The 25,714-nt window shown below is 51.6% G+C and overlaps 1 protein-coding gene across 1 annotated transcript in view; it reads right to left on the bottom strand.

Annotated features, from left to right (window-relative positions):
• TNR (tenascin R) overlaps positions 1-23,914 on the bottom strand; it is a 72,738-nt gene extending 48,824 nt beyond the window's left edge. The window contains exon 1 of the mRNA XM_085068645.1: positions 23,722-23,914. The gene's annotated coding sequence lies outside the window, so the exon portion shown is untranslated. The remainder of the gene's footprint in view (positions 1-23,721) is intronic.
• Positions 23,915-25,714: the final 1,800 nt, after the last annotated feature.

The following is a 25,714-nucleotide window of genomic DNA, read 5'->3' as shown; positions in this document are numbered from 1 at the left end:
ACAGACCAGCTAAGTGGTGAGCTCTGTGAGAAAGCAGGCTCCAAACAGCTTAAACACTTTATTCTAGGGCTTTGGACAAGGCATTGATCCTTTCCGGCTCTGTGTCCTGATGCCTTCCCATGTGCTACTGTGGAGTTTTCATTTTTTTTTTCTCTGCTCTAGCTTTTTCCAGGTTTTTCTCCTACACCAGGCAGTGTAAGCAGCTCTTTTTCAAAATAACCAGCAAATATCCTGATCCATTGAAATCCTTGTGCAAACTCCTGCTGAGCTCCCTGGCCTTCCCTGTATTAGAGATAAGGGACGTTTTCCTGGTACAAACCTCCCAAGTAACAGCATGTGAAAGCTGACTATTACAGTTTCTCTTCAAAGCTCCATTGCTTTCCGTGATTTCTATTCCATGACAGTGCTCACAAAGTTTCCAACTTGTTATTTATCAGGGCTGGAGCCTCTGGTGATGACAAAAATGGGAGGTTTTTCTACAAACTTCCTCGGGCAGCCACAGCAGGTTAGTCATTAAGGGCTCTGTGCACAAGTTCATCCTGAAGTTGAGCAGAGCTTCACTTCCAATTTCCCCTCTTATCCTTCACCCTTGTTCTGTTTTCCCTTTGGGAGACCTGTTGTAGTGAATTTTTTTATTTCCCCCCCTGTATCTAGGAGAGTTTGATTTGGCAACTGTCCAGGAGAGAAAGAACTCACAATTGCTTTGTCCTTTGGTGATTTAGGTTATTGCAACTTCATGGTTTGCTGTTGGGAAAGCGATTAAGAGGAAGAAGTCCCATCTGTGACTGAAAATGGACTTTTAGTGATAAAAAATGTCCCTGGGTAATCTCTGAGTCTAGTGCAATCTTCAGCATTCTTTTTTTTTTTCCATTTTTTTTTAATCTTAATGTTTTTTTTTCTGAAAAAAAGCAAAATAACAGGGTGAACATGTCTGTGCACACATGGCTGAGCATTGGCAAATAAAAAGGCTGATGTAGACACCTAGTACCTTGTTCAGGTACTGTTCAGACTAGGGCTTGAGTAGCATTACAAGGATTTGGTAAGTTGAACAGGAGTTGCTGGGGAAGGGCAAGTGAGGAAGGAAGGAAAGCAGTGTACCAAGTATGGGATGTGTTTGTCCTGTAGGTTAGCAAGGGAAGCAGGCAACTTAAAAGGGGTGAAACTGGTGGGACAAACCTCATGTGAGTTAACAGGAGGAGGTGAGTGGATGACTTTTAAAACCCAGAGTACCTTCAGCTTGGTAAATGGCAGCTTGAAGTCCATCATGATGGATACAGCAGGACAGAGCTGTTCAGTTCCCTGAGCGTGTTAGTGCAACATCTCCTCTCTGATGGAGATGAGGGCTACTGGAAAAGCTGCTATTTTGAGCTTGATTTGGCATAATAGACCAGAACGTGCAGAAAGAAGTGGAAGGTAGTTTCAGGAAATGTCATGGAGACAGAGGAACCAAGAATGCCATGAGAAAGGGCGTGAGAACAGCAGAGTAAGACTAGTGGGCTGCAAAAATCTCAGGGAATCAGGCATCAACCCCTGGGAAGGTAATCCAAGGGCTTAAGGAGTGCAGGTAAATTGGCAATGACCTAAAGTGACTGTGTTGGGGCACTACAACCACCCATCCCAAGGAACAAGAGGAAGATGATGCAAAGACTTGATGGACCTCAGACAGAGAAGAGCTGCAGGAAAGGGGATCTGATGCCAGAGGCCTGGCAAGAGAGAGCACGGAGCAGTGGCTACACAGCTACAAGTTGGAGATGTGAAGGTGCAGAACAAGCTCCAGTGGGTTAAGGCTGTGCAAAACCCTTTTGTAAATGCACAGGAAGGAGGAGAGCTGAGGAAAGCCCCAGTGTGTGGCTTAAATGAAGGGATTCTTTGGGGACTTTGCTTCAGCCTTCTCTTGCACCCAGCTGATTAGGACAGGATGATTAAATGGGGCAGGAGTTCAATTTGAACAGAGGGCAGAAGACCTGCCAGGGTATTTAGAGCAGTCAGGTGTGTTGGTGTTTGCAGGATCTGCTGAATTTCCCCTTGGGTGTACTTCCAGAACTAATCCAACCCTGGAAGTGTTCAGGGTTTTTCCAATACTGCAGGGCAGGCTGGGAGCTGCAGTGGGGTAGCCTCAGGAGTTAGAGGCTTCAGAACATGGAACAATGCAAGATGATATTAAGCAATCAATCTGTAAGAACCTGGAGGATAATGAGGTTAGAAAGTGACACCTGACATGGGTTTGTCAAGGGCAAGTAAAGTGAAACAAATGTAATTTTCTCCTCTGACAGGAGAACCAGGCTCATGGATAGGGGCGTGGTGCTGGATGGGATGGTGCTTGGCTGGTGGAGTGTGGCAAGCAGCCTTGGGAGGGTGACCTGCCCTGCAGGAGGGGTTGGGGACCTTGAGCTGAGCTTTAGGGGGAGGTGAAGAGCTGACTCATCACACAGGATTTAAAACAACCACCTTAATGCATGATGTCATCAACTGCTTTCTGAATTGTCCCCCTGTGGCAGTTAGTGCCTCTGCTGCTGCAAGATGATGTCCTTGCTTGTGTGTCCAGCTCTGCCCTCCCTAATTCTTGCCTGTGGTCATCAGGTAATTCCCATCACCATCAGCTCTGCCGCAGTGGCTCTTCATCTTCATCTTTGTGGTGGGCTGCCCTTACCGGGGGCATGAGGCCATCAGTAGCTGCTTCTGCCCCACCCCATCCCTGTCTCCTTGGTTCAAAACTCTGAAGGGCAACCCGGCCCTTCAGCAAACATTGCAGGACTTGCCCAGGTCATTTGTCACAGTGTTCTTGATTGTCTCCTGTGCTTTGTACCTGATGCTGCAGCACAGCATGCCTCCTCCCCAGGATCTGCACGTCCACCTTGCATCTCCAGGGACTGCGGTCCTGCCGTGCTCATGGCGTGCCTGCATTTGTCTTAAGGATTGACCCTTCAGTTATTATTAGCCTCATGGTCACCTCCAGCACTGCCTGTCATGATGAATCAGAAACAGAATCTTCTCTGCATCATAGTCTTCGTTAAACCGACCATTGCCTTCTACCTGCTGCAGTCCTCGCCTCATTATAACTCCATTACCTTTAACAACAAACCCATTACCATCCATTATCTTTCTTACCATCTCCTTTACAAGGCTGTTATTTGCACCTCCTCCTTTACAGCCATCCCCTCCTCAATTACGATTCCATTATCTTTATTACCACCCCATTACAGTCATAATTATTCCCATTACAATTTTGAGAACTGCATCTCCATCCAGACAAGTCGGTGTCTCCATCAGCCCTATCACCAGCTTCTCTTGCTCTATGTTCCTCATTGCCTTCATCCACCTTCCCTGCATTCCTAACTATCCCCACACTAGTGGTTGTATTCTAATTATTTTTCATTATGGTTTTATAGTCTTTTGCTGTTATTGCTTCCTTTATCAGCCATTCTCATCTCCCTTACGTATCATAGCTGCAATGGATACTGGGGTGGGAGCTGACACTCAGGTCAGTGATATTACACTGATCTGCACCAGCTCTGAGCAGGTAATTACAGCCTCATCCCTGTCCTCCTTTGCAATTCCAGCACTTAATCTCCATTGCAGCCCTAATTACTGATGTTATCTTTCTGTTATCCTTCAGCTCATCTGCACTGTGCTTCCCAGGCATGACCACCTCCTCCAGCCAGTGGTGCTCCTCTGTGTCCTGCCTGGGCAGAGGAGCATCCCTGACCCTACCTGATTTTCCATACCTAGAGCTGGACAATGGCTCTAGGGGCCTTTTACCCTTTTAAATGAAAAGAATATCTGTGTGATATTAGCAAAAGTGGTTTGTCACAAGGATTCATAAATTCTCATGGTATAGCGCTAAGCATCACATCCCAGAGAGGTTGTGGAGTCTCTTTCCCTGGAGAAATTCAAAAGCCATCTGGACACATCCTGAGTAATATGCTCTAGGAGATCCTGCTTGAGCAGGGAGGTTGGTCTAGATGACCCCCAGTGGTCGCTTCTGACCTGAACCCTTCTGTGATCCCACTGGTGTTGCTGTCACTGTAGTTTCAGCTGTGTGCCCACCCCGAGAGCTGCCAGACCTGTCTCCCCTCCACTCATACCATTTTCATCTTCCAGAAGCCACACTGGGGACTCAGGAGCAGCCTTTGGAAGTTTTTTCATCAGCACTAAGAGGAGGGAAAAGGCTTCCTGACTGGAATAGAGTGGGTTGCACCCTTTAGGGTGCCACAGAGGAGTTGGGTCCCATGCTATATCCTGATCCAGCAGATGACAAGAGCCCTGACAGTGAGTCCAGTGCCTGTGCTCCTTGAGAGGACATTGAGAGATTAAAGTGGTTACAGAGAGTCACAAAACTGCCCAAGGATGGAGAAACTGCCAGCTTTAGAGAGCTCAGTTTGCTTAGTTTATCACAAAGATTGAGAGGTGACTTCATGGCTCCCTATAAGAACTGTCAAGGCAGGGAAATACTAAAGAAGGTACTAAAGAGCTCTTTACAGTGGGGAAAGGCAGCACGGGAGCGATGGCTGGGAGCAGAGGCAGGCAAATTTGGATGACTGATGCGGCGTGTGGGGTTTAAGTGAGACTGATGCCCATCTCCAGGAGACTGTGAGGTGGGTGTGATATTCCTCACATCCCTAACCCCTGTGGGCAGAGAAGCTGGTAGCAGCTTGCAGGTAATTAACAGCTCTGGTGCAAGAGGGGATGTAGCTCATGTTGGAACACCCCTGGGTTATTTCCCACAATCGATAAGCTTCATAAATAATGTATCCCTCAGGGGGAAAAGCTACCTTGCGCTTATCAGATTTTGTACTTGTTTGGCTTAGCAACGCTAAGAGGCAATACGGCTCAGAGGGGGAAAACAGAAGCTATAAATAAGTAGAGGGGAGTGTAAGTGCAGGCACAGCCAGGGAGCTCGGGCTGGGTGACCTCGTGCTGTGCAGCCACCCCACAGGTACCACCGGGAAGCCGCGGAACGGGACAGCTGATTCAAAGCTAATGAAGGGAGAGAGAGCTGCCATGCAGGGGCAGATAATGGCTCCCGGTACCACACACTCCCCTCCTCCCTGCAAAATTTGGGGGAATTTTTCCTAATTCTGGCTTAGTTAAAGGCAACCAAAGAAAGGGAGATGAAGCCCTTAGCATCACTCTCCTATTATTTCTTTGCTTCGTTGCCTGCAAGGGCACCTAATGGAGCTGAGCTTGCTGCAAACCACGGGGCAGTGCCCCCCAGGAGGGATGCAGGGCACTGTCACTGGCACTATTGCTCTGCCATTCCCACAGGGATTTGGGGAAAGCGTTTAAACACCCATAGATGTCCTCTCCACACCTCAGCAATGGCCTGAGAAAGGCTGAATATAACACAGGACGGCAGGAAATTTAAGCTCTTTTGGGATCAAGGGAAAACATTTGACTGAAAAAGTGGGAAGCAGCATGAAGATGGAGACTGGTTCTTCTGGCTTTTGGGTTTAATCCATAGCCACAGGTTTCCACTTAAAAATCATAGACTGGGATTTTCTGAGAGAGAAGATGGAGAGCTGCTTCTCTACCATGACCTGCCACCTGCACTTTGGGTTTTATACTAAATAAAAGGAGCAAGGAGCTGGCAGGAAACAGACAGCGGGGTGGAAAACAACTTTGGGATTAAAATAACACCCACAGTAAGCCCTGGCTAACAGGTTTGTGCTGCCCAGGCTGCTCACTGCACAGCTGAAGCCAGAACATCGGGGAGGTTTTATAAATTTAAAGAAAACACAGGTTTCCTTGTTGTAAAGCACAGAGTTACAATGGGCAGTAGAGCATAAAGGTTCTTATGAGCTTCAACAAGACGGAAATTTTTGGTGAGGTCAGTAAATAATGCTGGGGTTGAAGTGTGGTAGCACCATTTCCCCCAGAGCCCCCGATGAGGGGCTGATCCTGGTGCTTGCTAGCCCACCTTCCCTGAGAGAGGGCTGCAAATAATCCATCACCTCCTGGCTGGGTCCTGGACCAGGCAGAATATCCTTTTCCACCCACCCACTGCACTCCAGGTGCAGCAGGGGCTGCGCAGGGCTGCGGTCAGGAGCAGGAAGGCTGCAAAGTGCCGGCCTGAGAAGGGAGTGCCCTGGGGAGTCTTTAACTGCAGCTCAATTACATGAGTGATACATCAGCCGAGGGGATCATTTACCGTCTCCAGACAGATGCTTTACTCCTTGCAACAAGACAAAAACAAAAGGCAGCACAGCCCCTATGCAGGCACCGCCTGCGCTGGGGACATCTGACGTGTCAAGAGCTGCTGCTCTTTCCTCGCAAAGCATCAGCCCCAGGGGCTTTGCTGGCAAGTGGTTTTCTACATGTGCTGGGCCTAGGAATACCCATGTACAGCTCTACCTGTAGGAGTAAATTAATATTTGCTCAGCTGCTGTATAAGGGGCTGGGTTTACTCCCTTCTGCCCCAGGAGTGGTTTTTGAGGTGGGATGGATACTAGCTGGTCCCCACTGGCTGAAAATCTTTGCTCTGGACCCTGGCTGCTGGACCATTCAGCTGCTCCATGGTTTAAATTTCATGTTCTGTGGGGCTGGCACTGTCTCCTGATCTCATTTTGCCCCAACCTTAGCACGCCCTGCCAGGGACTCAGCCTTGCTCACTCCAAGGAGCTGCTGCTCTGGGAGCAGCATTGCATATCAGGGACTGACAGGAGCCAGCACATCCCCATTGGGGTATCTCTCCATCACCATACCTCAGAAAAAATCCCCACTTTCCAAGCTGATGTGGCTGGGGCTTGCTAAAGCTTTCCAGCCCTCATCAAGGCTGCTCTGGGAGCTGGAGCCCAGATGGTCGGAACAGATTACTGCAGCCTCCTGGGCTATCCATCCCAGGCACTTTGGCAGGCCTGAATTTCCTCCAAATGACAAAAATAAATAAAATCTCTCCGCATTAAAAGCTGGAAAGCCCATGAAAAAGCCGTGTACACAATGAAAACAAATATATGGTTAAATAACCTCTCTAACAGTATTTCTATAAAATGCCTCTCTAAATAATGCCAAGTGAAAGGCTCTCTCTGTCCTGATTAACCACAGTTGGGGAAGATTGTCTGTATCAAATCACGACCGTCAGCCGATTAAAAATGAATTAAACCGAACGGAAAACAAGTCCCAAAACCTCCCTTCTCCTTTCCAATTCAGAGGCAAAATAAAAATAGCAATAAACCCTAAGCACTCCAGAGCAAGCAGAGCACTAAATCACCCCAGCCTGAGGATGAAGCAGATGATGGACCTGGGATGGGGTGAGATGAGATGGGATGGGTGAGGTAGGGAGCTTGATTATGGTCACTCCATGGAGAGGTGTAAGAGTCATGAGGGATAAAGGGGATGCTGATACAGATTAATTAAAACAACCTAAGTGAGCCATCCAGTCCTTCACCTCTTGAACAGAGCCCCTTTTTTCAGATTGGAGTCAGCTAAAGTGACTTTTTAACAATTCTCTCTTAGTTTTGTGTTATTTTTAGCAAGCCCAGCAGACCCTTGGGGTCAATATATCTCGAGGAAATCCCAAAGTCCCAAACCTCAAGTGTTGGCCAGATAAAACCATCCAAACAAGAGCATGCTCCAGTACTGAAGGCCAACAGGAGATGCTCTTTCATGCAGCAAAATCCCATCCCAGTATCTTTCCAGTGAAAACATTCCCAGCAGTATCACTGGTGAACACTGAGAGGGAAACAGAGCAAATCCTGTGTTTGGTACCCTGCAGCAGCACCCTCCTTCCCCGTTTTTCCCAGGAAAAGACTCAGAGTAACAGCAAGGCCTCAAATGTTTATTCTCCTACTTATTTTTCAGTTGTTCCCATTTTCTCAATTATTTTCTTAATAACTGCACAGTAATTGTTGGGTCCTATCAACACCCAGCTGGTGCTCCAAGGTCCTCACAGTCTTGGGGTTGGACAAGAGGCATCCTTGGCTGGAGCAGTGAAGGAGAAAGGTCCCAAAATGGTGTGGGCAAGAGCGTGCATCCTTCACTGAAGTTGTGCTAATGACACTGCTGCAATGTCCCCATGGTCCCCTACACGAGCCTGACACAGAGTTTCAGGTCTTGGTGTAGGACTGCTGGCAACATGCACATCATCAACACTTCCTGGACACAAATCCAGCATGTTATGAAGAACATTCTAGTTACTAACTCTAATTAATAAGAGGAGTGTAGCACCCAGATTATTTTATTTTTTGGCTCTCACTGTGTGTTTTGCTATAATAAAGAATTATTGACAAGCCATGGGACCTGCCATCCCTGCACTTTAACTGCAGCCTATTTTGAGACACCAGAATTGCAACTCAGTGGTTCTAGAAGTTGTAAAAACTGTTGTAAAAACTACTCTTTGCCCAAGCGGTTGTAAAAACTTGTCTCCAGTGATAAAGGGAGCAGGACTGCTGCCAGGTGCCTTGGGGCATGGGTGTCCCTGCAGGGTCCCTGTCCCCAGAATGAGGAGATTGTCCCCAGTCCCCATCAGCATCTGACCCTGTGAGATGCATGGAGACCTGATGGCATGAGGGAGAGCAAAGAATCATCAAGGTGGGTTTTTCCCACCCTAGCCATGCTGTAAAAAGTGTATTTAATCCCTTAGCCAGTGGCAGGGAGTGAGGGGAGTAAGCCAAGGGCAAAGCTGGGCATGGAGAAGCTGTGGCAGGGGAGATTTGCTCCTCCACGAGATGACAGAAATGCCTCTATGCCTGAGAGAGGTACAGATTTTTAATTTATTTTATTTTTATTTCATTTATATTAATTAATATATATTAATTTTTGCTCTGCCCCCCTCTAGCTTTCCAACACCAGGACATGCCTGCCTTTTCTCCACAGTGCTGGCACCCTAAAATCAGCAGAAACCCCCATTGTGAGTGTCAATAGGAGCAGTGTGTATGCTGTGCATGCAATGCATGCATGCATATATATTTTGGAGCATCTTTTCCAGGGTGCAAGGTGCTGCAGTTAGTGGTGCAGCCCTGCCAGGGGCCCATTAAGGGTAGGCAGCATGGGGGAGGCTGGGTGGGTGCTTGGCTGCAGCCAGGAGTTAGCACTGGGGTGCCTCTAGCTTTGTTTCAAACAGCTCTTGCCACTTGGGCCATAAAATTAATGTCTGAGCAAATAGCTGAGAAAATAGGAAGCCATAATATAAAGCAGCTCGGTGCTTGGTGGGGGAATTGAGATGAGTTGCATTTGGGACTTGCTGGGGTTTGATTGTATTTATTTCTTTCCCCTCTGGATATGCTGAGTGGCCTGGCAGATGTGTACCATGTCCCCATCCTTCCACCCACCCCACCCAGCACTCCCTGACCTTCAGCTCCCTCCTAGTGCTCTCATTCTGCTTATTTATCCACCTGGCTTTTCCCTTGAGTCCTCCACCCCTTGCATATTTATCCAGCCCTCCAGCCACTCACTGCTTTATTCACTGTCTCTCCAGCCCAGCCTCTACCTTGTGCTCCTGGTTAGAGCCTTACCTATTTATATTCTTAACCTTTGCCTCCCTTTCCTCTGTCTCTTTAATCCCCACATCAATCTTGTTTATGGCCTCCATCACGCACTACCTGTGAGCTAATGCTGCCTCATCTCTCTGCCCTCTCTCCTAAGCCATCCTCAGCTCTAGCTCCCCCACACAGCCAGATGTGGTGGAATGAGACCTTTTGGCAAAGGAGCATCAGATGCAGGAGCTCAGCATCCCACACTGTGGATGCATCCCCTCCGTGGTGCACTTTTTGCCCCATTTTTGCTCTTAGGCTTTGTCCTGTGCATGGACATCAAGAAACCTGCAGAGGAAAAATAGACATTGAGCACCCAAAGTCCTGCATCCTTTTGCCTGGGGATGCTCAGGACCTGACCACCCTGCAGAGGACAGTGGGTTTGGGGGCAAAGCTCCCATTTCAGAGATGTTCTGAGAGTGGCACCTAGGGCTGCTTTCCCAAGCTCCCTGAAATTCAAGCCTGGAGGGTCAGCAGCTGACCATCCTCAATACATTGTCCCATTCCTGCACTCCGCTGGCTGTTTTGGCACCAGAGCTCTGTGCCTTTCCTTGCCCTCCCTATTCCCACTCCCACACTGCATCCCACAAAGTTGCCTCACAGAGTCCAGCCTGTAATTTTTCTGCCTCCTCTCCTTCCCCAAATGGTGGGAATTTTCCTCTTGCTGATTCACGCCTCTGTGGCGTCACATTTTTTTTTAGCACTGATGCTGGCTGTGCTCACCCCAGGGAAAGGCTAAAACCCCAAGCTGCTGCTTTGGGGACTGGCTCTCTGCCAGCCACGTGCTGCCAACTCAGCCAAAAACCTGCATCTGTGCTGAGCAAACTCCAGCCTGTCCCACTGTCAGGGTCAAATAAGGGAAATTTCAGGGGTTCATTTTATCCCTACCACCCTAATCCCAGCCCCGTTCTCCCAGCTGAGTCCTCCTGCTGGGTACAGCACACCTCCAGCTTCAAAAATCCTCTTATTTTTAGGGTAAAAATCCTCTTCCCTCTGGACCATTATAGGCATAAAAAGGTGGAGGGCCCTTTCCTGGACATCACCTGCATCCCTGGTGGGATGGAGTCATTTGCAGCCCTGGAAGGGTTTTGGGAAAGGGGAGCATCCAGAACCTTCTGCAGGCACCTTTTGGGGGGTTCAGCCACTGTGTTGAGTTTACACCTCTGCTAATTCCTCCTGGGAATAGTAATTGTGGGCCTTTCCCCCTTCCTTCTTTCTCCTCCCCTCCTTCCACATTGTGCCCTGATGGTTCCCCCTATGGAGGGATCTCTTGCCCAGCAGGAACAGCATCTCATGCTATGACAGGCACTTTCAATGGACTTTTCAATTCATTTTCTATGCTGAGAGCTGTCTTTTCCTTTCTGCCACTAAAAGGCTCAGGAAACATCCTCCTGCCCAAGGCACTGCCTTCCCAAACCCCATTGATTTCTGCATCCCTGCCAACCCCTTGCTCGGCATTAATCCTACTTCTCCCCGGCGGGTTTAGCAGCACCATGCACTACCTGGGAATTCCAAGCCATCCAAGTAATTCCCGCTCTGCAAAGTGATGCGCTGGTCCTTGTGATCAGCTCTGGAGCGCCGCTGTCGGCACTCTCTGCCCGGGATGGGAAAACCCCACCGAGCTTCTTTGGGTGCAGCACAGCTCTGTGCTTCCCCTGGCCATCCCGGGGAACATCTCCTCTCTCCCCCATCGTCCTGGTGAGTCCAGAGAATAATTGTCGAGTAACGAGTCAGTCACAAAGTCAGAGTGGCTTTAGCTCCTGCTGCTCTGCCGCGGTGCAAATTACAGGGAAATGGGGATTTTGGCATTCAGCTGCACCACCGTCGTTAGGGATAATCTCGAGATGCCCCCAACAGGGATGAGGCTGCAGGGTGCAGGGAGGAAGGCCGGGGAATGAGAATGCAGTAATTACCGGGTAATTGCCAAGTGACGAGAGGCGATGAACGCTGCTGCCTGTGATGGGGTGGCACTTTAAGCCGTGGGCTTGGAACACCATGGGACACTTTTCATATCAAATACACAATAAATACATCATAAATGAAAGATTCTGGGTTGTTTACCCCCCCCCCCCTTTCTTGCGTTAAATAATTTATTTCCAAGTGACAATGAGGAAAAAAAAAGAAGGGATGCAGCTTTCAGTGGTTGATGGTCAGGGAAGGCTGGTACCCACAAGTGTCACGAGTTTGCAGTGTCACTGCCCCACAGCTGGGGCAGCCACAGACCCAAGAGATAGCAACGAGGTGAGAGCTTTGCCCTCTGCAAAGCCCTGGAGGAGATGCAGCAAGGCAAGAAGCTCCCTTTCTCTTGTCATGTTATTGGGGTGTCACCCACTGAGCCCTCAGCATGGAGCCTGAGCTAGCAATTTACTGCATTGGTGCCTGGGATCTCATCTGGAGTGAGTGCTTTTATCAGGGTCAAGTGGCAGGGAGTGTATTTCTGTAGCTGTCTGCAGGATTCAGGAGGAAATACCCCAAAACCCTGATTTTTCACCCAAATTTAATTATTAGCTTAATGAGGATGACTGATGCTCCCTCTTCAGTTATGGATTATGGTCTCTAGCATCCCAAAGCATCCCACCCTTGGATGCTGGACTTATCCCTGGATGGCTGTCAGGGTCTGGGCACAGCCACATCAGCCCCTTAGTGGGATTTGAGAGAGGATTAGACACCAAAGGGGATAACAAGAGAGGATAAAAGCTTAGAGGGAATAAAGGACCCCAGCGCATCAGGGTGAGAGGCAAATACTAATTGCCTGGGGTTGGGAAGGCAGATTTCCTCCGGAGGATGATTTATGGCTGTGGGCAGGATGTTGCTGGGCCTGGGTACACAGACCAAATGATGTGGCTGCAGCCACTGCCTTTCCCCAGAAACAAAGCTGAGATTTTTCCCCAGTTTGAGCAGAGAGGTGCACACATTCATGAGCAAAAAGTACTTGAAAGGGAAAATAAGTTTGAAGAAAGCATCCACAGCTTGGGGTCAATTTGTATCCCAGAGATTTAGTCTGTTGATGTCCTGTTTAATAATGTCCCAGTGTTGGCATTGAGCAGGTAAATGATGAAGCCTGCTGTTTTCTGTGGTGTGGCATTCTCCAAATACACTTATTTTAGGAGGAAGGGAGCCCATGCTGGGCTGAAACTCAGCAGCTCCTCCATGCCAGCTCTGCAGGCCCCACACTCATCACCCCAGGCAGAAGTAGGAGCAGAGCAGGCACTAGCAGAGGGATGTGCTGCCTGCCCCAGCTCCACCTGCCTCCAGGAGCCACTTTGGGGTTCCTCCTGCCTTTCCCAGCAGAAGGATCCAGGTCTCATTGGCTGGGTGTGGTGGATCACATGCCCAAATTTGATGAGAGGTCTGCCTGCACCAGGTGCTGTGGGACACAAACTCCTGGAGGCTTGGAAATAAAAGCCACCAGTGCCAACCTGCTGTGCCTGGTGGCTGCATGCCAGGCAGTGGCATTATTAAGAAGCCATCAGGGCCAGGCTGACATGGGCTGTGTATGCCCCAGCAGAGGAGAGATGTGTGTGCCAGCACCATCTGGGTGTGGTTTGGGGAGTCTCTTCTCTCCCACTGGTGGTGTGGGTGGGATCCTTCCCCAGGATGGTGATACCTGGGGGTCCCTTTGGGGCTGGATGGCTTCAAATCAGCCCTGTGGGGTAAGGACCAGCTCTGGGGGAGAAGGGCATGTCCTGCACCACTCTGCAGTGTGACTCCTGACTGCACATGGTGGTGGCATCATCACCCTGCCTCCACTCCTGCTGGATGTGGGATAAGAGCATATCACTGAGGCAGGGCCAGGGCTGGGAAATGCAAGGATCCTCATGCATGGGCTGCTGACTGAGCTCCTAAAATCCACCCCCACCCAGCCAGATGTGCGGGATGCAGCGACAGCACACACATCCCTCCTCCAGCTGTGTGTAAACCCCAGACAATGCTTTATTCTTCTCTGTGGCACAACCAGCTCCATCTCTGCTCTGCTTTACCCAGCCCTGGGCAGAGAAGTGATTCTCTCCCAGCTGAATGGAGGCACACACCTTCCCCAGTTCTCAAGCGATGGTCATGGGGATGCTTGTCCTGCTGTTGTTAGAAATCTGCTTTTCCCAGCTGGATCTTGCTCTGCCCTCATGGGATCCCACATGAGGATTTCTCCTCCAGTTACGCTGGGAAATGAATGGGATATGCAAGGGCTGGACTGAAAGGCAGCTCTACTCCTACCTGGGAGCTGAAACATGGACTGAGGCTGGGCTATGGATGAGTGAGAGATTGCCTGGGATTTAACAGGCATTTTTAAGAGCAGATGTAAACCCCAGCCCTTGCTATTTTAGAGTCATTAAATGTCCCCTGGTTCATTCTGCAAATGGTAGGCACATTAACCTGCCAGCCTGGCTGCCCTCTGCTAACCACATCCTCGTCACACAAACTCCCCTGACATTTGAAACTGCTCTTTTTTCCAAGCCCGCTGCCTACTTCCATTCCCAACCCAACGTTCTGAGGCTGGGCGTTTGCTTCTTGTCATTGCTGAGGATCTTTCAGCATAAATGATACTATGGAGGAAGGGGGAAAAAATCCGTTACCAAAGCATCAGGGATAAGCAAACCTCCATCACAACAAGATTAATTTTTGCTCGAATTAATACACTAAAACTGCAGGGAAAAGCCCTCCCTTGGGAGTGAGGGGCAGGGCAGAGCATCACCCTTGCCAGGGCTCACACTGGCTGTTCTGCCTTTGTCACCTCTCCTGCCAGCTCCCATTTCTATGGAAACCTGCCCTCCTCACTCTTTCCCCTGCCTGCTTTCTTGCTAATTTAAGGAAACCAACTTTCTGCTCTCGGAGGAGTTGCCTGGATGGAGACATGCCACTGGGGCAGGCAGGGATGTCCCCCCACCCACACTGCCTGGCAGCCACCATGAACAGGAGGCTGTGCACAGCTCAGGGTGGGTGCAATAGCCCTATTGCTGCTCTCTTGAGCAGGGAAAGGCAGGATGCCTCCTTATCTGAGCTCTTTTCATCTGCTCCAGGTCCTTTCCATGACTGTCTCTCCTCTCCCAACCCTCCTTATCTGTTCACCCCCATCCCTCTCCCTGGCTTTGTTTACATCAGTAAAACACTTGTTCAGGTCAAGCACGGTTTCCTGATAAACACATTTCCATTGATGGCTGGAAAGAAAAAATCCTCCAGAGTAGCATATTCCTTGCTCTGGGAATCAATAACCTCCAAAGCCCTCCTATCCCCTATCCCAGCCCTCCATCTCAGTGAGGAGGATGTGTTTTGGGGAACCCCTCAGAGCTGAGGCAGGAGGGAGCCACTGCTGCAGGAACTGGATGTGAGATGTGACACCTGGAAAAGATGTCTGATATGAGGAACCTGTAAATCCCCCTGAGCTCTTCCATGCTGCACCCATGGGTGACAAATCTTCCAGCTGCTTCCCAAGGGTGCATCATCACCTGCACCATGTCCATGCAGGGAATGCATTGCATCCTCCCTGGGCCTGTCCAAACATTCCCATTTCAGGCTGCAAATCGAGGATGCTTGGGCCCTGCCAGAGCCCCTGGCGGGGACAGCAGGTGAGATGCTGCCATGTGATGGCAAGAGTCCCACTGGCCACTAATGCACTGGTGAGGGGGAAGCTCATGTGTTGCTGCAGAGAGTGATTTAGCTGTAAATCCACAATCGATAAAGAGAAATTTAAAGGGATTAGACTTTTTGTCACTGCTGCAAATGGGATGCTCCCCATAGTGGTCTCCCCTCCTGGAATGCTTCAGGACTTCATGAATTTGATGCATGACCCACACTGAGACCCCCTGGCTGCCTACAGTGTTCACTCAAGAAGCTTTTTTTAGACCAAAAATGCTGAACAACACAGAATTTACTGTGCAAAATGATGCTTTGCCCACTCGTCCAGTCAGTGGTTCATCTCCTCTATGGCAAAACACATACAGGGTGCAGCTGGAAAGCATCCCAACCCAGTAAGCCTCACCATTTAGTGCAGGGAGAAAACAAATTCGATTGTAATAATAAATAATTAGTGATACATAATTAACAAAGACATAAAAATGATAAATAATAATCTGGGCTAGGAAGAAACAAGCCCAAGAGCTCCGTAAGGCCCATATAAACTACCAGAGCCCTGACCCGAGGGAGCCAGCAAAGTGCTGTGAGATGGAGCTTAAGGAGTCCTAATGAATTCAGAGTTTCCACCAGGCTTTAATAAAGTCCTTCTGCAGAGGCTATTAAAGGGACTAAGATGAGAGGTGAAAGTTTGTTATGGTTTAGAAACTGTCTAGAAGACAGAGGAAAAGAAAACAGCCAAGGAGTGATGCAGCCCCCGATGGGCTGGGGAGCCTGGCACATTTTCTGTGGGGCACACACTCTGGAGAGGGGCCTGAGCTGTGGTGGGGGCTGCAGGAGGATGCTCAGTGCCCATCCCCAGGAGCTGGGCTGCTTTTAAAGCAGAAGCCAAACCTCATTCATTGCCAGTGTGGGTGTTCATTCAAAAGGAGCACTGCCTTCACTGCTGAGGATGCTGAGGCCATCTCCCTCCCGACAGCATCCGGCCTGCCCATCATCAACGCAGCCCTTATTCCCCCCAAAAGGCTGGGTTTGCCCAGCTCAGCCTCACTGATGCTGCCAGGAGCCCTGCTGCCAGTCAGAGCCCAGGGACCACAGCTCCATCATGGATTTACACCCAGCTCCATCATGGATTTACACCCAGCTCCATCCTGATGTGCAGCCAGCGCTGGCTCAGGGGGTGTCAGCCTTGTGTCTAACCATTGCTGAGAGGGCTAGAATGACCTTTCCCAAAGGCAAAACAAGCCTCTGGGGTATCCAGGAATTGAGGCTGGGGGTGCAGTTACATCTCCCCAGCCCCCCCCAGTCCCACTGAACCTCACGCCTCCAACCCCCCAGTGTGAGAGCTGCAACCACCCAGTGCCTCCCAAACCCTGCCCTGCTGGGATGGATTTTTTAAATTGGATTGTGACAAACATTTAATACCTAATAGAGCTCACACCAGCACAGTTAATTAAGAAGGTGACTAATCCAATTCACTTGTGGGAGAGCAGAGAGTGAGGAGAAGGAGGGAGGGAGGGAGGCAGGGAGCCTGTATTAGTGTGGGGAGGGAGCAGGAGAAAATCACCTCAGCTGCTATCACCTGTCATTTCATTTTGTGTGTACACACACGATGAAGAAGGACTTTCCTTCCCTGTTGCAAGCTCTGGAGCTGCTGGGCAGAAGCTGAGCTGCCCCAGGCTCTGTGTGAGCTTCGCTGGGGTACCAGACCAGGTGAGGGTAGAAATTCACTGCAGGTCAGATACTGAGCAGCTGGAGGCTCCCTGGGGCTCGGCCACAGAGATGCCCATAGCCCAGATCTTGTTTTTGTTTTAAAACAGCCTCCAGGAGTTTTTGCAGCTCTGAAGGGGGTGCTGAGACACAGACACTGCAGAGCATCCCCCTGCTCCACACGAGACTGCGCTGTTGGACCGGTCCGAGGCAGAGCCAGCTGTGACAACATCTGTATGCCACTCACACCCTGTCCCCTGGGAGTTGATAAATAAAACAAGTGGAGTTATTTTGGCCCCGGGGACAGGGCTGTCTCCCGGAGCACAGAGTGGCTCTTTCTCTGTCTCTCCGTGGCGCCCGAGTTCATTGTTATTCCCCAGTGGAGAACAGGACGTGGATTGAGCCGAGCTCCCCATCTGCGGAGGGCACTCGGAGAGAGACTCTCTTCATATGAGCGCCTAGTGGCATCAATAGCGCTTTTAAAATGAAGCCCAGGGGGAAACAAAAGGTCGGAGCGGGGAATAGAGTGTGGGGGAAGCCGGAGAGGGATGGGGGAACGGGGATGGAGCCAGGGGAGGAGCGCAAGCAGGATGAGCGGGAGAGGAGGACTAGGGGAGAAAACAGAAATGAGGGAGCTACATCTAAACCATGTTTCCTACAGAAAACTCGGCAGCTGGAGGACTTCAGGGTGCAGGCAGCAGTGCCACAAGCATCAGGTACCAGGCGTGCTGGAGCCACCCTCTTCCAGCTCAGCCACTGCCCACTGCCACTCGCCCAGCGGGGAACAGTCCTGCACGCTAATCAGTGCCGCTCTGCAATTAGTCTTCATCAAGCAAGGCTAGCAAAAGGGGATGCTGCCTCAAGAACATGACAAGCAGATGGGTTAGAATTGGAGGGGAAAAGAATAAAAAACGAAACAACCCAAGGGATCACCGACCAACCTCTGCCCAGGAGCGCTGCCAGGCTGGGGCCGGTGGCTGCCATGGGCAGCACTGAAAACACTCACTGGGGATTCCATGGCTGTCCTGGGGTGCACGGGGCCATGGGTCCGGGTCAGGCAGCCGTGGGGAGGAGGCAACGCCAGCACGGAGTCATTGATGAGGAATCACACTCGCAGCTCATCCCTCCTGCGGCCGGAAAAGCCCCCAGGGTGCTCCCAGCATCCTCCCCCTTGCAGGAAATAATTACTTAAGTTAAAATTATTTACCAAATGAGGCAATTCTCGGAGTGCTATCTCGCAGCCGCTTGCCTGGTTTACATTGTTACTAGTGCTACATAATAAATTAACTGTGTAATTAAAGACAACTTTAATGCTGATGCTTTGCAGAGGGATTTTCTTTTAAGTCTCTCTGCAAGTAGGAGCAGCACGCATTACGTGAGGGGCTGTGGCAAGGGCAGGCACTGGCAGAGCCAGGCAGGACCAGGCGGGACGCTGATCCCCCACGACAAATGTGTCCCTCACTTCCCCGAGGGACAACAAAAGATCGAATCCAATCAATCTGCATTTTAATTACCAGCCACACTCTCTCTGCAGGGATGCTGAGCCGTCTGCAGTGGGAGCAGCCAAAATCGCCTCCAGTGAAGCTCCCTGCTTGTCCCCATGTTATTTAGCAGGGACATGGATGTGCTCCATCAACAGGATCTATTCCTGACTGGGGTGATCAACCAAGCGAGGCTACAAAACCCCACGGGGACTAAAGGACTCATCCACCAAAAAAAAAAAAAAAAAAAAAAAAAAAAAAAAAAAAAAAAAGGAAAATAAACAATGCACTTTAGGAATCCACATTTTCGGTGATTTTTGCTGACTAACACGATTTCAGCCAAAAAGGAAGGAAACCATCACAGAGATGGTTCAAGAGCTTCACCAGGAAACATTTTTTATTGGAGATGATGCTCGAGGAACACAAAGTTGGGTCCAGTGTGACCCAGGGCGTGCTTTGCTCCTCCTGCAGCTCATCCATCCTGCTCCCCCTGGCTCCAGCGTGGTGCAGGCAGGGCTCAGTGCAGGCAGGGCTCACGGTCACCTCCCCTGCTAGCCACGAGATGGAGAGCCAAAGCCCAGCCTTTCCTTTCCCGTGCTGGCTGTTGGTGGTGCAGCCATCCCCCAGCTGCCCCCTGCCACCAGCAGCCCTGCACGGCCCAAATGCATCAGTATTGACTCGGCAATCAATGCTCAAATCCCAGGCAGCCGGGCCAAGGAAGAACAATTACACCAGCCAGCCACGTGCTCCAGCTAATGCAAACAGAACAGCTTTCCCCTGGGACATTGCCACATGTCCCGCGGTGCCAGGCGGGCAGGGCAAGGCTTTTTGCCTTCCTCCAGGGAGGATATTTGCACTTCAGAAGGAGAGCCAGCACCCAGTGGAGAACTTCCTCTCCCCAGACACCTCTCCAGCTGCATCCCCAGCCTTCAGCCCTGCATGATCTCAAGTGGCATATTCTTCCCAAACGAGTGAGAGAAAGAGGAGGGAGCTGCCCTGGAGATGAAGGACAGAGAGCTGAATTAATTTCTCCCTCCTGTGAAGCCTCTCATGAGCGGAGGAGAAGGAGAGAGCAAATCCCTCACCTCTGCCAAACCTTCTCTGGGAAAACAGCCATTACCAAAAGACTTCCCTACACCTGTAGGAGCTACAAGCATTTCATTTCCCAAAGCATGGGAGATTTGTGATCTCCTCCAACAGGTCAGGGAGCTCTGACTGGGCCAAAGGAACATCCCACATCCAGCCAGGTTCCAGTTCCACATTCCTGGATAATTTCTCTGGCAATGATCCACACCACCACACACAGGCAAGAGGCTCCAAATCTCATCCTCCCATGGTGACTTGCTGGAGCTCTGTCTACCTTGAGGAATGAGATGGGGAGCAGAAATCCCTCCCCAAAAGCCCTTATTTAGCAAAAAAGCTGAGAGAGAGAGGCAGGGAGATAGTAGCTGGAATGGTTTCTAGCATGTCCTGGGTCAAGCTGCCCACAAAACCAAACAGCTTAGAAGAAAAATGTTCAGACAAAGATCTCTGCTCACCAGACCTCCTAAGGACAGGGACCTCAGCAGCCCTCAACACCTCTGTTGTCCTTTTTCTGGGCATTTTGGGGGAATGCAGACCCCTTCCTAACCCCCAGCCACCCCGGGGAGCATGAGGGGAGAATTTAGCACCCCTGGGATTTTCACCCCACCAGCAAATCTGGCAGCAGCCAGCTGTAGAGTATCAAACCCCACACACATGGGAACGGGGAGAGGGGACAGGTGACATCCCACAGCTGTGACACCTCCACCTGCCCATCCTTTCCCAAGCCCTGCCATCTCAGATGCTCACATGCCAGCAGGACAAGCTCACCACGGTGGCTTATTAAAAATGCTGTGTTTTACTGAAGGCAGCTGGAGGAAACTGGAAGACAGGCAAGGCAGCTGCCAGCTTCACTGCCTGCACCTTGCCAAGGTTCCCGCCATGTGGATGGGAATTATGGAAATACCAGGCTTTGACATTGCAAAGTATCAAGGAAAATAGAAGGGGAAAAAAAAAGAACCAAACAATTACCTGGAGCTCATCAAGGAGCTGCCGGCAGAAATTGTGATGGCTAATTATGAAGGGAAAATTAAATCAAGCTCTGAGATGAAGATAACAATCTGAGAGAAATAGGAAGGTGCAGGAGGAGAGGGGGTCTTGGCACCCTACAGCAGCCTGTGGATGGGATGTTTGGCACTGAGATTTTGGCAAGGAAGAATGTTCCTTTGAATATTCCTGGGAGGGAAGGGGCTTGCTCACTGACATTCCTTCGGCTAGGTGATAGCAGGGAGGATGGAGGGGAGAGGCCCTTCCAGCTCCCAGGAGCCCAGCTGGAACACCTCCCCCTGGGGCTGTGGGACTGCAGGCAACCAACAGGGAAAATCTTTGACTAGAGGTCAGCTGAAATGGTACTAGGAGCCTGGGATTCATCTCAGGCACATCAGTAAGGGAGACTGGACCTGTCTTGTGAGAGTGATGAGGGGAAAAATCCCTTCCAGACCGGGGACAGACAAATGGCACCCCTATCCCTTCTGATTTCCTTATTTTATTTCTTGCACAGTGGGGTGTGCTGGGGAAGACCAGGAACTAATCTTGCTGTCAAAGAGGTCCTGCAGAGACTGAGTTTCAAGCACTTAATGCCATTAAACTGAGCAGCCACCTCCCAGTAAACTGGCTTATAGACCAGTGCCCAGCAGCTGGGAGCATCCAAACAACCCCAGATTTTACCCTCACTAGGATTTTTACCCTGGCTCAAGGGTGCTGCTCCCCTGGCTGGGACCACCTTACAGATGGAAGCAGCATCTAACACCATTGACATTTTGTTTCTCATTACAGGCACAATTAAAAGGCAAGAGGATTACAGGCTCAGGCTGCATCATGTCCCTGTCCCTCAGCCGCCTCATGCTGCCTTTATCTCTTCTGCCTGGGCAGTTCCATCGATGAATTGACTTCTTCCCCTGCCTAATTTATGGGTCCTTTATGTTTGTTTAAATAATGTGGTTAAACATCTACTTTACACCCTACATGCTTGTACTTGTTAATTAGCATTTTTCTTGGGTTTTATTGCCTTTGCTACAGGCTCTGACAGCATGAATGGTAGCCAGGAGAGGGCTGGGAACCTCACAGACACCCTGTGCAGGGCAGGAACTGCAGTCCCCAGCCCATCCCAGCCCAGCAGGTTTGGGTGTTGCCCTTCCAAGAGCTGTGGGTGAAACAGTCAGAACTGCAGTTCTGTTAGGGAAGGGCTCCCATAGGATTTGTTTCTGCTTCCCAATACAGTTCTTGTGCTGTTTTAGGGGGATTGGGGAGCTTGGAGCACCACCATCAGGAGAACAGCGAGAGACCCACGTGTTCCCCCACAGCTGCTGCCTGTGGTGACAAACTGTCCCTGCAGCCTCACCTTGCTGGTGTTCAAATCCCCCTGGCGAGTCCCTGTGAGCAGGTTTGAGGTGCAGGGCAGGGCAGGCACTTCTCCAGGGGAGAGGCTTGAGACCCTTGTACCCCACAAGCAGCCTCACAAACACGGGGAGCCCAGCCTTCCCTGCCTGCAGAGCCACTTGAGCCCAGAGGAAACCTCAGCCTCAGCCCAGACTGTCTCTTCATCCTTGGTTTGCCAGGATTTACAGTCAAATCCCTCCCCAGCAGCCAGCGCTTTTTTTCCCAGACCTGGCAGTATGGATCTGCACATGGATCCATGCAATCCCAAGGCCCAGCTCTGCCCTGTGGCCCCAGTAAAAGCCCCAACTCGTGAGGAGTCACCACTTCTTGCTGCTCAGGTGCCTGGGGAGGATCTGCTTCTCCCAGCAGGCTGGTGGGGCTGCTGGTGCTCCGTGGCCCCTCTGTCCCACCGAGCCTCCCTGTGCAAACCCGGGGATCTGTACCTCATTGCTGTGAGCACAGACCTGAGAGCCAAACAAACAGCCAGGTTCATGCTCCTCCACAGGTGCAGGAAAAACCCCTCTGACCTTTCTCCCTGCTCAGCCTCCTCCTCCTGCCCGTTCCACACGCCTCAGTTTCCCTGCCTGCAGACACACGGGCTGCGATGCTGGGGCAGCCACAGGGACGGAGCGGCAGGAAGCAATCCCAAATCTGACCCTTCCTGAGACCCCAGTGGCACCGCAGGAGATGTCTGCTCTCAGCTGCCCAGCTGACCCACAGGCAAGAGCTTAAAGCAGTGAAGTGCTCCCCGTTTCCAGCCAGGATGGCAGGATACAGGGATGCTTCTTTCCCCGAGCTCCACAGCACCTCAGAGAACCCCTTGCCTCTCCAAGAAGGATCCCTTGCACTTCTCCTCCTCTCCGGATAGATGGATTCTGCCAGAAGCCATAACAAGTAACTGCTAACGAAGCACGCCTGACCGATGCGTTCCTCTCACACACCTTCGGCGTCCTTTCCTCCGGGTGCTCTGCCACCCCTCCGTCGGCAGTGACCTCGCCAGGCGAGCGCTCCGCTCCCTGGTTTTAAAAGTCGCAGCTCTGCACAGGCTCGGGGAGCATCTTTCAGCCCCATTCCCCTTCCAGGGGTCAGCTCTCCTACAGAAGGGCACCGTCTCTGCTTGAGCAGACGAGAGAGGAGGCAAAAGCCGTGTTCAAACTTCGGTGAATTGAAGCCGAGAGCCGGGGCTAAGGCTCAGCAGAGCCCGGGTGGGCTTCGCGTTGGCCGGCAGCATCGGCGCGCAGGCGGCAGCCGGTGCGGGAGGGAGGGAAAGGCTGCTCGGGCTTCTTCCCAGCCCCCGGAGTTGGGGATGCTGCTACTCCCCGCGGGGAGTGGGAGTCGTGGGCAGGAGAAGGAAGCGGGTTGAGAAGGAGAGATGGAGCCCGGCTTTGACGGGGAGAGGGTGTGAATGAGCCCCCCAGCGCTGCCTGCAAGGATGCAGCAAGGAGCCTCCTCCCTCCGCGAACTGTCTCCGTATGACGCAGGTGCCGAGAGCCAAATTTCTTTAATCTCATTCCAGCCACAAAAGGAACTTGCAGAAAGTGCGGGCAGCCTTTACCACCTCCCAAAAATAACCAACACAGCCCCCCTTCCCTCGCACAGCCGCCCGCGGCCGGGCTGGAGAGAGCGAACCGCGGGTCTCTGCCCAGCGCCGCTCCCCTCCGCGCCCAACTGCTGCCCGGCCGAGGGCTGGAGAGGAGAGGAGAGGAGAGGAGAGGAGAGGAGAGGAGAGGAGAGGAGAGGAGAGAACACACACGGAGCGAGGAGCACGGGCAGCGCAGGCTGCGCTGGCAGCGGAGCGCCCGGAGCTGTCGAGCGCGGAGCGCGGGGCAGAGCAGCGCGGAGCGCGGAGCTCAGAGCCGTAGCACGGAGCTCAGCGCCGTGAGCGGAGCATGGAGCGCGGGCTGCGGAACGCCGAGCCGCGGAGCTCGGAGCGCGGAGCCCCGGGCGCGGAGCGCGCAGCTCAGAGCGCGGAGCTCGGAGCGCGCAGCGCGAAGCCGAACGCGGAGCGCGGAGCTGTCCGCGGTGCTGAGCACACTCACCGGGCCGGGCCGGGCCGGGCCGGCTCCTCCTGCCGCCGCCGGGAAGCTGGGGGGCGGCCCCGCTCCGCGGTGCCCGCTGTCGGCCTGGCGCCCCGCCTGGCACCGGCAGCCCCTCTGGCTGCTGCGGCCGGGAGGAGCGACCCTGGCACTGCCTCGCCGCCGCTCCGTCCCCTCCTTAAATTTCAGCAGCTTCCTTTCCCCCCCGCCCCGTGTTTTTTTCCCTCGCTCTGCCCTGCTCTCCGCTCCCCGCTCCGGGCGCTCCCGCACGCAGCCGCCTAGTGGGCAGAGGCGGCAGGAAAATCCCACCCGCAAACCCGGGCGGCACCGCCGCATCGCCTCGCATCGCATCGCATCGCCTCCCACCGCCCGCCGTGCCCCGCGCCCCCAGCCCCGCACCGCCCGGGCACTGCTCTCCGGGGAGGGAGGGCAGGGAAAAGAACGGCAGGGAGAAAGGCGAGGGAGGAAAGGCTGTAAAATGGGATGCGAGAAAAGTGAGAGCCAACTGAGTTTGACCTTAGCCTTCCTGGGGTCTGGATGCAAACCAGAAATGTGGGCACAGAGATGGTTGGAGGGCTGGAATTTCTGAGCTGTGAGGGAAGTCTGACAGCTGGCATTGGTCAGCCTGGAGAAGAGAAGGTTCCAGGGCGACCTGAGAGTCCCTTCCAGTGACTGAAGAAGCTCCAAGAGAGAGGACTTTGGGCAAGGGTATGGAGTGACAGGAGATGGGGGAATGGCTTCCCAGTGCCAGAGGGCAGGGATAGGTGGGATATCGTGAAAGAATTCTTCCCTGTGAGGGTGGGGAAGCCCTGGCATAGGCTGCCCAGAGAAGCTGTGGCTGCCCCATCCCTGGAAGTGTTCAAGGCCAGGCTGGATGGAGCTTTGGATCAACCTGGGGGGGTGGAATGAGATGGCCTTTAAAGTCCCTTCTAACTCAACCCATTCTGGAATTCTATAACACCCCACAACAAGGGTGGGCAGTACCCACAAGTCTGGATTCTGACCCCTCCCTGCTCCCAAAGGTTAATTAACAGCTGGGGAGGGTGGTTCTCACTCAGCTGGGAGGTTGGGGTGTCACTGTACATGATAGGACAGGGCAACAAAGCTGCCTGGGGAGGGAAGAGCAGCAGCTGCAGCCTCAACAGGAAGGCTGAGGACTCTCCTGTTGAGGGCCACATGCACCTCCTCTTCTAAGCACGATGGTGAAAGAGCCATGCTGGCATTGTACATTGCCTTCAACCAGCTGTCACACCTTGGGGAAGTAGAAAGATAAATGGCCAAGCTGGCAGCAGGAATTTTTACACCTATCCTTAGTGCACTTGGTTAAAAAGATCCAAATTCAGCACTCCCACTGCTCCTTGAGAGCCAGAGTCAGGCCTCACCAAAAATGTGTGAAATGAGCCTCTGTTTCCAGTGGTAACTTCTTCCTCAAACACAGCTGAGTGAGGCTTTCAGTGGAATTCTCCCCTTGCAAGTTGAGAGCCATTGAAGCCATTTCTGAATTAATGGCAAATTCACCCAATTACTGTTATATATATAATTACCATCAACCAAAATAATGCAGGAAAGATGCCGGAGAGGCTGTAATGTTGTATTTTAGCATATTTGGAGCACTCTAATTCCTTTTAACATCATAGCTTACCTGAATACTCAAAGTAATGAGCCTCCAAAAGCTTTTAGCTCAACAATGAGTAGCATTGTTGACAATAGGAATTATTTTTTCCCAGCTGCGCTGGTAACCAAAGTTGAGAAGAGTAATTCCACCTAATTCTTCATAAAACTTGGACAGGTTTCCTGGCAAGCTACTTATTCCCTCAGCTGTGAGCCTCCTGTCCTGGTATGTTAAAACAGACCTTTTTCAGTCACAGGAACAAGGTGGCCCTAAATGTATTCGTGACTTCTGAGATCTGATTTCATGTCCCAATTTCCCCACATCACTGTGGGTAAATTACCTAATCTACCTCCTACCTTTGCAAAATGGAAGCTCAATGAGAGA

This window comes from Lichenostomus cassidix, chromosome 8 (genome assembly GCF_008360975.1).
Source record: "Lichenostomus cassidix isolate B80296 chromosome 8, HeHo_3.0, whole genome shotgun sequence".
NCBI lineage: Eukaryota > Metazoa > Chordata > Aves > Passeriformes > Meliphagidae > Lichenostomus > Lichenostomus cassidix.
This window is presented reverse-complemented; position numbering and strand designations above follow the sequence as displayed.